At 42.5% G+C, this 6,105-nt stretch overlaps 1 protein-coding gene across 1 annotated transcript in view; it reads right to left on the bottom strand.

Moving 5' to 3' along the window:
- Positions 1 to 5,994: 5,994 nt before the first annotated feature.
- The window catches only part of LOC111982596 (serine/threonine-protein kinase DCLK1-like), a 31,495-nt gene continuing 31,384 nt past the window's right edge, over positions 5,995 to 6,105 (bottom strand). Inside the window, 1 exon segment of the mRNA XM_070434102.1 lies at positions 5,995 to 6,105. This exon segment is cut by the window's right edge and continues 1,109 nt beyond it. The gene's annotated coding sequence lies outside the window, so the exon portion shown is untranslated.

Here is a 6,105-nt window from a genome sequence, read left to right as displayed (position 1 = left end):
CTTTGACTATGTACATTCTCAGTGAGCATTGCTATTGAGAAAGGCTGCCATAAGCAGACCTGGCTCTTTAGAGAAAACAGGCTATGCACACACTGCCCACAAAATGAGGTGGAAACTGAGCTGCACTTCCTAACCTCCTGCTAAATGTATGACCATATTAGAGACACATATTTCCCTCAGATTACACAGATCCACAAAGATTTCAAAAACAAACCCAATTTTGATCAACTCCCATATCTACTGGGTGAAATACTACAGTCTGCCATCACAGCAGTAAGATTGTGGACCTGTTGCCAGAAGGGCAACCAGTGAAGAACAAACACCATTGTAAATACAATCCGTATTTATACTTATTTATTTTCCATATTTGCACATTGTTACAACACCGTATATAGACATAATATGACATTTGTAATGTCTTTATTCTTTTGGAACTTCTGTGAGTGAATATTTACTGTTCATTTTTATTGTTTATTTAACTTTTGTTTATTATCTACTCACTTGCTTTGGCAATGTTAACATATGTTTCCCATGCCAATAAAGCCTTTAAATTGAATTTAATTGAAATTGAGAAGCACAGTAAGTTGGCAGGTCTAGACAGAGACACAGTGAGTTGACAGGTCTAGAGAGAGAAGCACAGTGAGTTGACATGTCTAGTAAGAGAAGCACAGTGAGTTGACATGTCTAGTAAGAGAAGCACAGTGAGTTGACAGGTCTAGACAGAGACACAGTGAGTTGACAGGTCTAGACAGAGACACAGTGAGTTGACAGGTCTAGAGAGAGAAGCACAGTGAGTTGACAGGTCTAGAGAGAGAAGGACCGTGAGTTGACAGGTCTAGAGAGAGAAGTACAGTGAGTTGACAGGTCTAAAGAGAGAAGCACAGTGAGTTGACAGGTCTAGAGAGAGATAAGGACAGTGAGTTGACAGGTCTAGAGAGAGAAGAACAGTGAGTTGACAGGTCTAGAGGAGAGAAGCACAGTGAGTTGACAGGTCTAGAGAGAGAAGGACAGTGAGTTGACAGGTCTAGAGAGAGAAGGACAGCAAGTTTACAGGTCTAGAGAGAGAAGGACAGTGAGTTGACAGTCTAGAGAGAGAAGCACAGTGAGTTGACAGGTCTAGAGAGAGAAGTACAGTGAGTTGACAGGTCAAGAGAGAGATAAGGACAGTGAGTTGACAAGTCGAGAGAGAAGGACAGTGAGTTGACAGGTCTAGAGAGAGAAGCACAGTGAGTTGACATGTCTAGTAGAGAGAAGCACAGTGAGTTGACAGGTCTAGACAGAGACACAGTGAGTTGACAGGTCTAGACAGAGACACAGTGAGTTGACAGGTCTAGAGAGAGAAGCACAGTGAGTTGACAGGTCTAGAGAGAGAAGGACCGTGAGTTGACAGGTCTAGAGAGAGAAGCACAGTGAGTTGACATGTCTAGTAAGAGAAGCACAGTGAGTTGACAGGTCTAGAGAGAGAAGCACAGTGAGTTGACATGTCTAGTAAGAGAAGCACAGTGAGTTGACAGGTCTAGACAGAGACACAGTGAGTTGACAGGTCTAGACAGAGACACAGTGAGTTGACAGGTCTAGAGAGAGAAGCACAGTGAGTTGACAGGTCTAGAGAGAGAAGGACCGTGAGTTGACAGGTCTAGAGAGAGAAGTACAGTGAGTTGACAGGTCTAAAGAGAGAAGCACAGTGAGTTGACAGGTCTAGAGAGAGATAAGGACAGTGAGTTGACAGGTCTAGAGAGAGAAGAACAGTGAGTTGACAGGTCTAGAGAGAGAAGCACAGTGAGTTGACAGGTCTAGAGAGAGAAAGACAGTGAGTTGACAGGTCTAGAGAGAGAAGGACAGCAAGTTACAGGTCTAGAGAGAGAAGGACAGTGAGTTGACAGGTCTAGAGAGAGAAGCACAGTGAGTTGACAGGTCTAGAGAGAGAAGTACAGTGAGTTGACAGGTCAAGAGAGAGATAAGGACAGTGAGTTGACAAGTCTAGAGAGAGAAGGACAGTGAGTTGACAGGTCTAGAGAGAGAAGGACAGTGAGTTGACAGGTCTAGAGGGAGAAGCACATGAGTTGACAGGTCTAGAGAGAGAAGGACAGTGAGTTGACAGGTCTAGAGAGAGAAGCACAGTGAGTTTACAGGTCTAGAGAGAGAAGGGAGGTGAGTTGACAGGTCTAGAGGAGAAGAACAGTGAGTTGACAGGTCTAGAGAGAGAAGAACAGTGAGTTGACAGGTCTAGAGAGAGAAGGACAGTGAGTTGACAGGTCTAGAGAGAGAAGAACAGTGAGTTGACAGGTCTAGAGAGTGGACAGTGAGTTTACAGGTCTAGAGAGAGAACAGTGAGTTGACAGGTCTAGAGAGAGAAGAACAGTGAGTTGACAGGTCTAGAGAGTGGACAAGTGAGTTTACAGGTCTATAGAGAGAAGAACAGTGAGGTGACAGGTCTACAGGGAGAATTACAGTGAGTTGACAGGTCTAGAGAGAGAAGAACAGTGAGGTGACAGTTCTAGAGAGAGAAGAAGAACAGTGAGTTGACAGGTCTAGAGGGAGAAGTACAGTGAGTTTTACAGGTCTAGAGAGAGAACAGTGAGTTGACAGGTCTAGACTTCTCTCTCTAGACCTGTCAACTCACTGTGCTTCTCTCTCTAGACCTGTCAACTCACTGTCCTTCTCTCTCTAGACCTGTAAACTTGCTGTCCTTCTCTCTCTAGACCTGTCAACTCACTGTCCTTCTCTCTCTAGACCTGTCAACTCACTGTGCTTCTCTCTCTAGACCTGTCAACTCACTGTTCTTCTCTCTCTAGACCTGTCAACTCACTGTCCTTATCTCTCTCTAGACCTGTCAACTCACTGTGCTTCTCTCTYTAGACCTGTCAACTCACTGTACTTCTCTCTCTAGACCTGTCAACTCACGGTCCTTCTCTCTCTAGACCTGTCAACTCACTTGCTTCTCTCTCTAGACCTGTCAACTCACTGTGTCTCTGTCTAGACCTGTCAACTCACTGTGTCTCTGTCTAGACCTGTCAACTCACTGTCCTTCTCTTACTGGACATGTCAACTCACTGTTCTTCTCTTACTAGACATGTCAACTCACTGTGCTTCTCTTACTAGACATGTCAACTCACTGTGCTTCTCTCTCTAGACCTGTCAACTCACTGTGTCTCTGTCTAGACCTGCCAACTTACTGTGCTTCTCAATTTCAATTAAATTCAATTTAAAGGCTTTATTGGCATGGGAAACATATGTTAACATTGCCAAAGCAAGTGAAGTAGATAATAAACAAAAGTTAAATAAACAATAAAAATGAACAGTAAATATTACACTCACAGAAGTTCCAAAAGAATAAAGACATTACAAATGTCATATTATGTCTATATACGGTGTTGTAACAATGTGCAAATATGGAAAATAAATAAGTATAAATACGGATTGTATTTACAATGGTGTTTGTTCTTCACTGGTTGCCCTTCTGGCAACAGGTCACAAATCTTACTGCTGTGATGGCAGACTGTAGTATTTCACCCAGTAGATATGGGAGTTGATCAAAATTGGGTTTGTTTTTGAAATCTTTGTGGATCTGTGTAATCTGAGGGAAATATGTGTCTCTAATATGGTCATACATTTAGCAGGAGGTTAGGAAGTGCAGCTCAGTTTCCACCTCATTTTGTGGGCAGTGTGTGCATAGCCTGTTTTCTCTAAAGAGCCAGGTCTGCTTATGGCAGCCTTTCTCAATAGCAATGCTCACTGAGAATGTACATAGTCAAAGCTTTCCTTAAGTTTGGGTCAGTCACAGTGGTCAGGTATTCTGCCACTATGTACTCTCTGTTTAGGGCCAAATAGGATTCTAGTTTGCTCCGTTTTTTCGTTAATTCTTTACAATATGTTCAGTAATTATCTTTCTGTTTTCTCATGATTTGGTTGGATCTAATTGTGTTGCTGTCCTGGAGCTCTGTGGGGTCTGTTTGTGTTTGTTAACAGACACCTCGGCCTAAACATCAGCGCCACAGGTAACTTCCACAAAGCTGTGAATGAGCTGAGAGACAAGGCAAGAGGGCATTCTATGCCATCGAAAGGAACATAACATTTGACATACCAATTAGGATTTTGCTAAAAATACTTGAATCAGTTATAGAACCCATTGCCTTTTATGGTTGTGAGGTCTGGGGTCCGCTCACCAACCAAGAATTCATAAAATGGGACAAACACCAAATTGAGACTCTGCATTCAGAATTCTGCAAAAATATCCTCAGTGTACAACATAAAACTCCAAATAATGCATGCAGAGCAGAATTAAGCCAATACCCGCTAATTATCAAAATCCAGAAAAGAGCCGTTAAATTCTACAACCACCTAAAAAGAAGCGATTCCCAAACCTTCCATAACAAAGCCATCACCTACAGAGAAATGAACCTGGAGAAGAGTCCCCTAAGCAAGCTGGTCTTGGGGCTGTGCTTCTCTCTCTTTCTCTAGACCTGCCAACCAAAATTATTTTCCAATAGTTTTGTTCTAAACAATCATTATTATTTCCGTTCCATTCCATTGTTTTGACCAGCAAAATAAAGTTCTGAACCGGTTTGAACCCCCAAAAAGTAACAGTTTATATTGATCCTTTCTGTTCCTTTTTAAACCTCTGAAATCCTTTTTTTTATATATATTTAGCTCGACATTAAATTACTTCACCAATCTGTGCAGATATAGCAGCTTGATATGGAGAGGGCAAGCCATAGTAGTTTACATGTATTAGACAGACAATTGTAGAGCGTGAGATGCAATTGAAATTTTGCGGGTTGGGAGAGAGTGAGAAAGGGTGGAGGAGGTGGTGGCTTGCCTTGAAGCATTGGGCATCTTGTTATAACATGAATTATCTGAATTAGGACCAGATTCTGATGCTGGTTTTCGGTTCTGTTTCTGAACCGGTTCCAACCCCTGGATTACACACAGCAAGCTGAAAATTCAGGCTGTACTTAAAGCAGCTGCCATGACACCTCTGTTCTGACATACACTCACATACATGTACGGATTATTTATGGTTAACGATCGCTTTAAAAAGTCTATGTGCTGTCTAATGTTGGTATGAGATCCAGAACCTAATTGCACTTGATCTATAGTGCTCAGGCCAGGAATTGTACTTTAACTAGGTAATTATTTCACTATCAACATATTAACATATTAACTGAAACAAGGCCATTTCTTTACCAAAATAAAAAGCCATGAAAATGTCCATTAATAGCTTTCCCAATACACAACCCATTCCATAGTCCATTAAATGAGGACTTTTCTTGAACTGGCACACTGGCATAACAGTCATGGACAAAAATATATTCCATCAACCAATCCGTATGGTATAGCAGAATGCCTGGATAGCTTCTAGCTCCCTTCTYTGGTCCTCTGTAAAGTGTATAATATATTATATCTCCAGCAGCACCAAGAACTGGAGAATAGCTCAACGCTAGATAGTTAGATAGATGACTGGGCAGGGATGGGACGCAGCCATGGGTGGGCCTGGGAGGGCATAGGCCCACCCACATGGGAGACTGGCCCACCCACTGGGGAGCAAGGCCCAGACAATCAGAATGAGTCTTTCCCCACAAAAGGGCATTATTACAGACAGAAATACTTCTCAGTTTCCTCAGCTGGTCTCAGACAATCCCGCAGGTGAAGAAGCCGTATGTGTAGGTCCTGGGCTGGCGTGCTTACACGTGGTCTGCGGCTGTGAGGCCGGTTGAACGTACTGCCAAATTCTCTAAAATGACATTGGAGGCATCTTATTGTAGAGAAATGAACATTCAATTATCTGGCAACAGCTCTGGTGGACATTTCTGCAGTCAGCATGCCAATTGCACGCTCCATCAACTTGAGCCATCTGTGGCATTGTGTTGTGTGACAAAACTACACATTTAGGAGTGGCCTTTTATTGTCCCCAGCACAAGGTATGCCTGTGTAATGATCATGCTGTTTAATCAGCTTCTTGATATGCCACGCCTGTCAGGTGGATGGATTATATTGGCAAAGGAGAAATGCTCACTAATAGGGATGTAAACAAATTTTAGAGAAATAAGCTTTTTATGCGTATAGAAAATTTCTGTGATCTTTTATTTCAGCTCATGAAACATG

The sequence above is a fragment of the Salvelinus sp. IW2-2015 genome, linkage group LG22, assembly GCF_002910315.2.
Source record: "Salvelinus sp. IW2-2015 linkage group LG22, ASM291031v2, whole genome shotgun sequence".
Classification (NCBI taxonomy): domain Eukaryota; kingdom Metazoa; phylum Chordata; class Actinopteri; order Salmoniformes; family Salmonidae; genus Salvelinus; species Salvelinus sp. IW2-2015.
The sequence above is the reverse complement of the archived record's forward strand: the minus strand, read 5'-3'. Positions and strand labels throughout refer to the sequence as shown.